This window comes from Somniosus microcephalus, chromosome 6 (genome assembly GCF_052327205.1).
Source record: "Somniosus microcephalus isolate GS21.2 chromosome 6, FLI_Smic_1.0, whole genome shotgun sequence".
Lineage (NCBI taxonomy): Eukaryota > Metazoa > Chordata > Chondrichthyes > Squaliformes > Somniosidae > Somniosus > Somniosus microcephalus.
The window spans coordinates 200458079-200469342 of NC_140992.1; positions in this window are offsets into that span (position 1 = coordinate 200458079).

The following is an 11264-nucleotide window of genomic DNA, read 5'->3' on the forward strand; positions in this document are numbered from 1 at the left end:
AAACCTAAACTGAGTGAAAATTTCCCTTTTCTAATTTTCTTTTGACAGAAACGTCCTCATGATAAATACAGCATGGTGTAAAGATTTTTTACTACTTTGATTGAAGTAGGCTTCTCGTAAGTCTCAGGAAATGCGATGGACCTGCACGTGACCCAGATATGGGTAGTTTTCCACTTTCTTTAGGGACTGCAATGAGATTGGACGGCCAGTTTTTAGCAGCAGGGGCTCTGCAGTGTTTGCCCAGAGCTATGGACTGTTGCTATTCAGCGATGTGTTTACAGGGACTGCAAGTTGACAGGAGTAACTTAACCAGGATTCATGGCACTGTGCTTTCTGGTCATCCAGAACTCCCAAGCAGAGCCAGTACACTGACCCCCACAAACATTGGGATGAACCTGAATTTGCTAGGTACAGCCAGTCAGTATATCAGGGAGTTGATTCCCTACTACAGCATTTACTAGTAAATTAAATGGTAATTTTTTTCAAACAAAAACTAGTGTTTTATTGTTGGCGAACAGTCAGACAAACAAGAAAGAGACGAGGAAGGAAACTATTACATTTGGAAAATGAGTGTTCAGAAGGAAAATGAGGACCATGCACACCAACATTTATATTAAAAATGGTGTTGGCTAGTGGATTTCGGAATCATAAAACAAAATTGCACTAGTGGTCAAAAAACCATTTGAAACCATGCAGCTAGCAGTTTTGGGTACTTCAAGTCACTGCATGACGGGCATCGAGTTTGAGCGTTAAGATATATTACTGCGTGAAAATTGTGCTTTTCCCAGAAATGTGAGTAGGCCTAGCACTTCCTGGAACTGTGTACAGTCATTGTGAAATTAATGTTTTGATGTGGTGGGTTACGGGCTTTCCCATGTGTACAGCAATTGACTTACATAGCAGGATGGTGTTGCTGCTGTTTTTACTGTGCGTTTTGTTCTAGCCTCGGCTTTACATTTCCCTTCTACTTCTGTAATGGTTTCACTGTGTTCTGTTTCTTTAAATGACTTGGCCAGAGCTCACTGATAAGGTTCTCCTAAAGTGATCTGTTCATGGATTTGAAGATATTCACACTTGGGTACAGAGAGCCAGTGAAGCAGGAATTTACTCCTTTTTAAAAAAAAAACTTTGGTTTAAAGATGTTGCACGATACACTGCACATTCATAATGACTTAAAATAATGCACTTTTTGTTTTCTGCGTATGTATGTATATTTTTTTCCGTTTACTGGATGCTTTTGCACTGCTTTAATCCGATACAGATTCTCACCTGGGTGGTTGGTCCTGTTTTTCAAGGTGAGCTTTGTGGAAAAATCAAAATCTAAGCTTATTTACGTAACTTTGAATGCCTCTTGTGTAATTTTTACTTGCTCTGAGTTACGCTGTCATAGTGCCTTGAGTTTAAGCCATTTTTGGTGCTCTCATTGAGCTGACTAGTTTCCAGCCTTTTCTAGGTATTGTTTAAAGCCTGTTTTCTGATAGTTTTTGTTAAATCTGAGGGAGGCAACAGTGGTTTTAATGTGGATGATCCCTACTATATTTTATTCTTTCTTCTCATATTCCATATCAAGTTAGTCATTCCAAAAAAAGACTTCTCCCTTTAAATGCATTTGAAGGAAATATGGAGCCAAGTATCTAAATTAAAATTGCATCTACTCTTCTTCCCCACCCTCTTAAAATTCTGTCCCATTTCACCTCTGTAGCTGACCTGTGACTAATCTGTGACTGCTGTCTCTTTTCTGCAGTACAAGTGTGGTTTGTAGCACTATCTAGATTGTACTGAGTCTAGTTGCAACTGTGTACAGTATTTGACTGTTTGTCAACCATGGATGCCATCTAGTGGCTCAGTTTTAAGGTGCCCGTTAAACAAAAATCATATTTATAAAAGCAGATCAAATGGTCGACTGCGACTAGTATTAATGTTCTTACGTAAACTTAATACATTTTTTTTTAAGTGGAAATTAAAAGTTGAAAATACTTAGCTGCTTCATCCGCATCTGAAAAGAGATTAACATTTTGATATGAAAAACCTACATCAAAGCACTTGGGAATTGGGGGTATTATTGATCCTTTGCAAAAGGCTGCAATGAAAAAGAAATTATCCTAAAGCTGCACGATCCCACACTTGTGTGTTTTTTGTTTTTACTAAAATTGCTATCAACAAGGTAGTCACCAAGTGCAGTACCGCAGGCTGTGAGCTCGCGCCTATCATTTTTCATGAGATGACCTTGGTTGTTTTCACTAGAGCAGGAATTGATCATTTCCCCTCGGACAGGAAGTGAAGTTCAGCAGGTGAGCCACTGCGGGCCACATTGACTCACACAGTTAAATAGCTGCTTTGGTAGTGAGGCCTAGCTGACTTTCTTGCCAGCCTGGAGTGATGAATGGTGCATGACATGAGGGAAAAAAGCAGCTAAAATGGGAAAGGAGAATCTCTAATTATATAATTATAATGTAATCACTGAATTGTCTCAAACATTTACCCAAAAGATAATTTACAATAGTACTTTATTTTCCCCATAATGAAGTTACTTATGGATGTTGAAGAATTCTGCAATATCTCATCTGTTAGTGTAAAAGTGAAAAAGTTCTGATTGTTGACATGCAGGGCAGTAAGATCCTGATTAATAGCTTGCCATGTCACTGTCTATCAACATAATTTATACTCTTGTGTTGACATGTGCTAGACTCTCTTCAGATGCCATATCCTCCAATTGACCTCACCATGTGCCTACTTAAAGACCACTTTCCACACAGGAAGTACCTGAGCAATGGCTTTAAAGGAACAGTCCAAGTTAAACACTGCTCCATTTTAGCAGCTAAACATCACAACTGTGCTCCAGACTACCTGTAAGCATTACCCCAGGAGATTAAATAGTATGTAATAAAAATTAATTGCTTTAAATTAAATTCTGTAAACTTTCCATTTCAGATTTTTGTAAGTTATTTTGCCGAAGTTTGACTTCAATAGGAAGATAGAAACAGGAGTAGACAATTCAGCCCCTCGAGCCGCCTTCTCTATTCAATTAGATCATGGCTGATCCGCACCTCAACTCCATATACCTGCCTTTGCTCCATATCCTTTGATACTCTTGCCTACCAAAAATCTATTTATCTCAGTTCTAGCATCCACAGCCTTTTTTTTTTTGAGGGGTGGGGGGGGGGGTGTTGCTGGTGATTGGGAAGAGTTCCAGATTTCTACTAACCTTGTGTGGAAAAAGTGCTTTCTGATTTTACTCCTGAATGACCATCTCTAATGTTAAGATTATGGCCCCTTGTTCTTGATTTCCTCACCATGGGAAATCGAGTAGATATGGAGTAACTATCAAATCCCTTTAACATTTTAAACGCCTCGATTGGATTACTGCTTAATTTCTATTCTCAAGGGAATACAAGCCAAGTTTATGCAATCATAATTTAACCCTCTAAGCCCAGGTATCATTCTGGTGAATCTGCGCTACAACCCCTCTAAGGCCATTATATCCTTCGTGAAATGTGTGCCCAAAAATGAATGTAGTACTCCAGATGGGGTCTGACCAAGGCTCTATACAGCTGAAACATAAATTCCTCCACTTTGTATTCCAGCCCCCTTAAGATAAAGGCCAACGTTCCATTAGCCCTTTTGATTGCATTTTGTACCTGTCTACTAGCTTTAAATGATTTATGAACTTGGACTCCCAAATCTCTTTGCTCCTTTATAGTTTCTCACCATGTAGAAAATACTACAGCTTAACTTTCTTGGGTCCAAAGTGGATGACCTCACACTTGTCCACAATGAACTTAATTTGCCACAGTTTTGTCCACACATTTAAATAGTCTATGTCCCTTTGTAACTTCCTTCTCCCATCTGCACTACTTGCTGTCCCTCCTAATTTAGTCATCTGCAAACTTGGATGTACAACTCTATTCCTTCGTCCAAGTCATTACTAGGTATGATGAAAAGTTAGGGTCCCAGAACCTGAATCTATCAGTAGGGATAGAGTGACTAATCTAGGAAACACCATTTGTCACATCTTCTCCGATTACCTACCCTTTATCCCAGTCTCTGATCAGAGTTCTTACCCTTTATCCCCACTCTCTGTCTTCTATCTCTCAACCAATTTCCAACACAAGTCAAAAGGCTACCTCCAATTCTGTGCGCTCTCATTTTTGCTAATCATCTTTTGTATGGAACCTTATTGAATGCCTTCTGGAAGTCCAAATAGATAACATCCATAGACACTCCTTATCTACCTTATTAGTGACATCCTCATAAAATACAACTAGATTAGTCAGACATGACTTGCCCTTAACAAAGCCATTTTGGCTCTCTGATCAGCTCATATTTGTTCAGGTGCTCAGTCGCGCTATCCCTAATGACAGAGTCTAATAGCTTCTCCACAACAGACGCTAAACTGACAGGTCTGTATTTATCTGGTTTCTTTCTCCCACTTAAATAATGGAGCGACATTAGCAAATTTCCAATCTGACGGCACAATTCCCGAAATGATAGATTTGAAAGATTATGACTTAATGCTTCTGCAATTCCCTCACCTACTTATTTTAATATCCTGGGGTGGAAACCATTTTTAGTTTCCCTTCTATCACTAGTATTTTATCCTCATCTCTACTGTGGAAATGGATACAAAGTACTCGTTTAATAAATCTGCCATTACCTTGGTATCACCTGTGTCTAAGGGCCCACATGTCCTTTAGACACGCCTTACTCTCAATATTAATAGTCAAACTTTTACTATTATGTTTTATATTAGTTGCAAGTTTTATTTTTGTATTTCTTTTTGCAGCTCGTAATATTTTCTTTGTCCCTTTGCTGCTTTAATAATATAATTAATAATTGCCATAATATAGCAGTGGAATTATGCAGCTGTAAGCAGCCTCTACCTCTCTCTCCTTCTCCTCTCCCCCCCCCCCCCCCCCCCCCCCCAGACAAAAAATATTTAGCTTTCGGTTACTGTGCACAGTAAAGAAAGTGGAAGGATAGTATATCTAACCAGCTTTTTTTATAGGCATTGTATACATTCAGGAAGCTTGTCTTGACAGCTGCAGTAAGTATACGTGAGTTTCAGATAAACCCAAATCATCCATTGTGATGGCAGAGTTTGGGACACTAGTGGTCAGAGTCACATGTAGGAGAGGGGGAAGAGAGGGTGTGTAAGATGGCCTTTACCTGGCAGAATCACAAAATGAAGTACAAATGGTGTGTATTCTACTTTCTCTGTTGTACAATCTTTCTGTGTGACTGGGACGTTGCCTTATTTAATGAGTTGTCTTTATATCATACAAAGATGGAACTCCTATAGGGGGGTTGGAGGGAATGACCCGAGGTGATTGTCTGCATCTGATTATAATGTAAATCCTAGCTTTTTTTCAGACTAATGTATAAATAAACTACGGCATGGATCCTTGGACTTTAAAGCAGTATTTGAAAAGAAAAACAGCACAGCTAAACAAAAGCGGACTTTTCAAAGATGAAATACTGTATCATTGATGTGAGTCATTAATTTGCGATTCAATTTTTTTAAAGACTTGAATAAAAGGGGATAATAATCTTTCAACTGTCCTAGTGTATTTTACACTAGGCACTGTAAGCAGGCTTTCACCAGGTTCCAATGAGAACAGATGGGATTTATTTGTAATGCAGTTTCTTGAAAAATGTTAAATGTTTACAGGCACATTATGCTTTTTATATTAAATTTACTGAGTAGAAGTTGATCTGAGATTAACACCAAAAAAAAAATAAAGTTCATTTTAAACAGACAATATCCTGTATGTTGATGTATAGTATGTATTTCAAAATTATGGAAAATAAAATCTACACAACATTCCCACATTCCTATCTCCAGTTTTTTTTAAAGTTCTAGAGTATTCTTGTTTAATCTCTCAGATGGGACGGTGTGTGTCTGACGGTCATGAACCCCTCAGATGGGACGGTGTGTGTCTGACGGTCATGAACCCCTCAGATGGGACGGTGTGTGTCTGACGGTCATGAACCCCTCAGATGGGACGGTGTGTGTCTGACGGTCATGAACCCCTCAGATGGGACGGTGTGTGTCTGACGGTCATGAACCCCTCAGATGGGGCGGTGTGTGACAGTTATGAACCCCTCAGATGGGGCGGTGTGTGACAGTTATGAACCCCTCAGATGGGGCGGTGTGTGACAGTTATGAACCCCTCAGATGGGGCGGTGTGTGTCTGACGGTCATGATGGGGTGATGTGTGTGACGTACAGTTTTTTTGCATACTGTTTCTTAGTTTGTCCTAGAATATTTGTAGGTGTGATTACCTGAAGTTGAGATCACATGCTTAAAATGTGGGGACAGAGAATTAAACATGGTTATTTTATCTCTGGCCGGAGTTCAAATCACTCGAGATAAGTGAGATGGAAGTTTGATGCATCAGCCTCGGCTATTTCATAAAATGAGTTTGACTAATGAATGGCCTAGTCCACAAAACATAACTGTCCTAATAATTAGCACAATCCAGTGTCTGCATGTAAGCACTTTATTATTTCGATATTTGAGTCGGTGGGCTTTAGTTTGAATGGTGCTCAAGTGACCAGGTAAAAACTATTTACAATTTGAACACTGATGACCCATTCATGTGCATAAATTGTGAATCCACAGGAATATGGAGTTTTTTTTAAATCCCCCTTCTCTTTCCCCCCCCCCCCCCCCCATGCCTCTTCCTGATTAGCACAGAATACAAAAGCAAAGGATATAGCAAGCATTTTGCCAGCTTTTTGAGCTGCAGCTCTGGGCAGAGTGCATGCCCACATAAAATCTGGCAATGCCAGCATCCAGGGTTGACTTTTCTGCAATCAAATGACCCACTCCAGAGTAGGGCTTAAATGGAAACAAGCTGAACAAAAATACAGAGCCATTTAGGGGGAGGGGGGGATTGCAAGTCGCTGAGGAGGGTTCATTTCTGCCATCTACCGATCATGAAATGGACACAATTTGTTCTTGAATTTTACTTAATTCTAGTTTGAACATTATAATCCTCAAGGGGTTAGTTGCTAAGGTGCAGCAATGTAATAATGAACTACCTAGGCATGCAACTGTCAAACTAATCGAATATTAGGTCATAAGATATTGCACAGAATGTAGAAAGAAAGCCGATCAACAGAAGGTTAGCATGTCCTTTTCAAAACTGGTAGAAATCTAAAGCTTTAATTTGCTTAATAAATGTATATAAAAATATACTATGGAGTGTAATGGTACCTAATTTGGATGTAAAATAAAAACAAGGAGAGATGTTTTTAAAGGCTGATGCACATCAAACAAGAAACATCAATAGCATTAGTTACATTCTGTTAATTATTACAAAGGATTGTTTCTTTCTGGCTTTGCTAAAAATACACACACTAAAGATAATGGAGCATGTTCCCCTCTTAACAGACTCTTGGAAGGCCCTTCAATGAACCTTTGCACTTCAGATTTTCAGGTTTTTTTTTTACTAAAATAATTCTGTTTAGCATGCAGTAGACAGACTCATGATTTTAAGTCTCTTAAAAACAAATGCCTGGCTGGTACATGTTCCTTGGTGAGTACTGCATCAGTCGTGAATGAAACATGGATGCATTTTGCACATTAAAACCCCCATACTGTTCTACTCAAAAATACTTGTATAGTATCACATTTTGGGTTTCCGGACTATTCTTCCAAGGAGGGTTTTAAAGTTGAGCTATAAAATGTTTTTGATGTGAAGTCAGGATTTTAAGAGACAATTTACAAAGTCCCAGCACTTTGTTTTGGACAAAGGAAAAGGCTGGAGCCATTTGACGAATGGGAGAATCAGTTGTTTGGATGGGTTCTCTTGAACAGAATGAGCCAGCCATTAAAATTGCTATCTTTATCAGATCGAGACAAATAGACAACATTCCAGCAATCTTTTATCATCTGGGATGTTGACCTAACTGGCTGTGAGCTCGGCATGGGCTCTGCAGAAACCCAACCCTGGGAGGGTGGTAGCTGGTTTTATTGGCAGCTTTACTGGCCAACACCCAGACAGGGAAGGTCAAACTACCAACTTCCTGTCCAGGTAGGGAACAAAAGAAGAGAGAACCACGCGGTCTGAGGTTAGTTGCGGATGGCGAGTAAGGAAGACTGGGAGAGAACCAATTCTCTCACGTTTAAGATAGAGCCAATCAGACTTGGTGAAAAGACTGACCAGAAAAAAGTTAAGTGAGCCTGCTAACAAGTTTAGTGTGGCATACTTTGTTGTTTTCTATGTTACAGAAATTTGTGCAAATTCAGGATTTACAGTTCTGTTCGCTAATACAAATAGGGTGCTAGGGTGCATTTACTGGACAATTCATTGTAAAACAAAGCACACCTTGTATAAGACCTTGGTTGACCTCGGTTAGAATACTGTGTTCAGTTTGGGTGGTCTCAATTGATGGGTAATATTGAGGCTTTGAAATGGTGTAGAGGAGGGCCAAAAGATTAAATCCCAGTTTAAAGAATCTTAGTTGCCCAGATAAGCTCAAAGAGCTGAGTCTCTACACTTTAGAGAAATGTAGACTTAGAGGTAATTTGGTCAAGCTTTATAGGATAATGAAGGGACTAAATTGGCCCAGAAATTTGGGTCTCCACGGGTGAGTACGCACGGGGTACTCGCCCGTAGGCCCAATGGAAGCGCCGGTTTCGTGCATGCACTGCGCATGCGCGGGAAACCAGAACTTCCGTTCCCTTGAAAGGTGTTCAGAGGTGGAACGCGTGCGCCGGAGAGGCAGCGCGTGCGCATTGAACTTACTTTTTTTTTCCAGGAGGGTAAGTCTCCAGGAGTTACACACATAAAAAGCAGGCGCAAGGCCTGCTTTTAACAAGGTAAGTGGTGAATTAATTAAAATTAAAACATTTTTTCCACAGGTTTATTATTTTTAAATACTTTAAAGAAAGGTAAGTTTATTTTTAGCCCTGTTAGAAAATGTAATTAATTTTTTCAAAAATTTAAATTATTATTTTAAATAGTTATTTTATATAATTTATAGTTATTTTAAAAATGTGATTTTTTTAAAATGTATTTGAAGTTTTAGTGATGTTTTGGGGCTTATAGTATTTATGGTTTTGATAGCTCTTCCTGTCAATTTTATGAATGGGCATTCCCTGCTACCATTGGCTCTCCATGGCCCACATGATCCCAGGGGACGCATCGAACTAACTGCGCCCCGGGATACGCAAGCACTGCGTGCCGGCAGTTGGAGCAGGCCCAGGATCTGAATCCACAACGGCCGGCGCGCTAGGTAAGTGCAGGTTGGAGGCTTGCACCCGCGGGAAGCCTCCGACCCGAATTTCTGGGCCATTGTTTTTATGTAGACCAATTGTTTTATCTGAATAGGTTAGGAAGAATCAGGTTCCCTCTTACAAGTTATATAAGGGCAGAACTAGGTTAGATGTTAGGAGGTTCTTTTCCCAGAGAATAGTGGATCTGCAGAACAGGCTGTCAGCTCGTAGGGTGAACGCTGATTCGCTGAACTCCAAGTGAGAGTTGGACCTGTTTCACCACCCCTCCTTCCCCCCACCCCCCCCCGATATATCTGCGCTCCTCTAATTCTGCCCTCTTGAGCTTCCCTGATTATAATCGCTCAACCATTGGTGGCTGTGCCTTTTGTTGCTTAGGCACTAAGCTTTGGACTTCCCTGCCTAAACCTCTCTACCTCTCCTCCTTTTAAGATGCTCCTTAAAATCTACCTCTTTGACCAAGCTTTTGGTCACCTGCCCTAATTTCTCCTTATGTGGCTTGGTGTCAAATTTTTTGTCTTTTAACACTCCTGTGAAGCGCCTTGGGACATTTTACTACGTTAAAGGCACTATGGCCTAGAAATTCGGTTGGTAGCGCCTAAAGAGCCCGAGAATTGGGGCGTTACCCAATTTTCGGGCGGGCGCAGTGAATATAGCGCCACCTCCCATATTGAGTATCCTTTTAGCGCCGGCGCTAACTCTTTTCGCTCGCCCGTGGGCGCAGGCAGATCATGACGTCATTTCAGTGTGCAACGCCTTTTTGGCGCCCCGGACCGGATATTCGGTGGCGCCCGCAACCTTTTTGCCTGGCGCTATTAGTGACAGTTGGATGGAGCGTTCCCAGGCCCTTCTCGGACTCGGGGGGCGCTATTTAAAGGGGACAGCACTAGTATAAAAGCTGCAGCCATTTGGCCTGGCCATTCTGATCGTTGCTGGAGAGAGTTGCTGACCTTCTGTTGGATAGTAATTTTCTCATTGAGCCTTCGGAGGCACTGGCACTGGCAGCTTGAGGGCCCGGCTCCCGAGCTGGTGATGCAGCATCTGAAAGCAGGGAGGTGGAAGAGTGGCTTTAGCAAAAGGACAGCTTGGCAGCAAGGGATGCCAGAATGCGGCAAGGCTATGACATGGGTCCACAGTGAGAAAGCATGCTGGCGGGGGGAAAAGTGGAAGGAGACAGTTGTAATAGGTGAGAACCTTACCATCACTGTCGACAATGGGGTCAGCAGCTGCAGTGGTCACAGGACCACTCAGACGTCCTCCAAGAATCTGGTGGACTCTCTCCTCGAGATCCGTGAGAGTGACCATTTGTGGAGGTCCTCCACCAGTGCGAAGCTGGTCTTTGCCAATCCTCGCCAGCTTGGACTGCAGGGGAAAGGAGGGGAAGTTATGTTACATGATGCCCTGAGTGATCATCTCATGCCCCCCATGGTGCAAGAGCCCTTACATGACGCCTTGAGTCAAATGTGCATGTGTGTGCCCAGAAAGGGCCATGGGTGCTTGCTGGGAGATGGCCAATGGGGCACAGCCCACCCTGTAGCCATAAAGTCAGGTGCAAATGAAGGGATGCAGAAGTTTGCAGAAACAACACTCACCCTCACGACCCGAGTGAGGTCGTTGAATTTCTTTCTGCATTGGACAGGGCTCCTGGTCACCATGCTGCTGGAGTTGACCCTCTGGCATACATCTGTTGGAGGAAATTTTAAAATGGCACCGTAGTGCCTGCTGAAATACTTGACATTCATTGACATTTTGCAGACACTGGCATAACAGACAGCTGACTTGATCTGCTTACACCAAACGTGTGATGTCACTTGTACAGAACAGTAATATAATTAAGTTGTCTGCTAACGGTATAATAATATAATCAACTTGTTTTTGACAGAATGTGATTAAGGGTTGCTAAGGTATCGGATTGGCCAAAGTTAAAGGATGCTAAAGTACCAGATTGGCCAAGGAATTAATGTAATATGGTATCTTTCCTGTTTTTAAATTGTATAAAAGGAGCGCGGCTGCTATTGTAAAG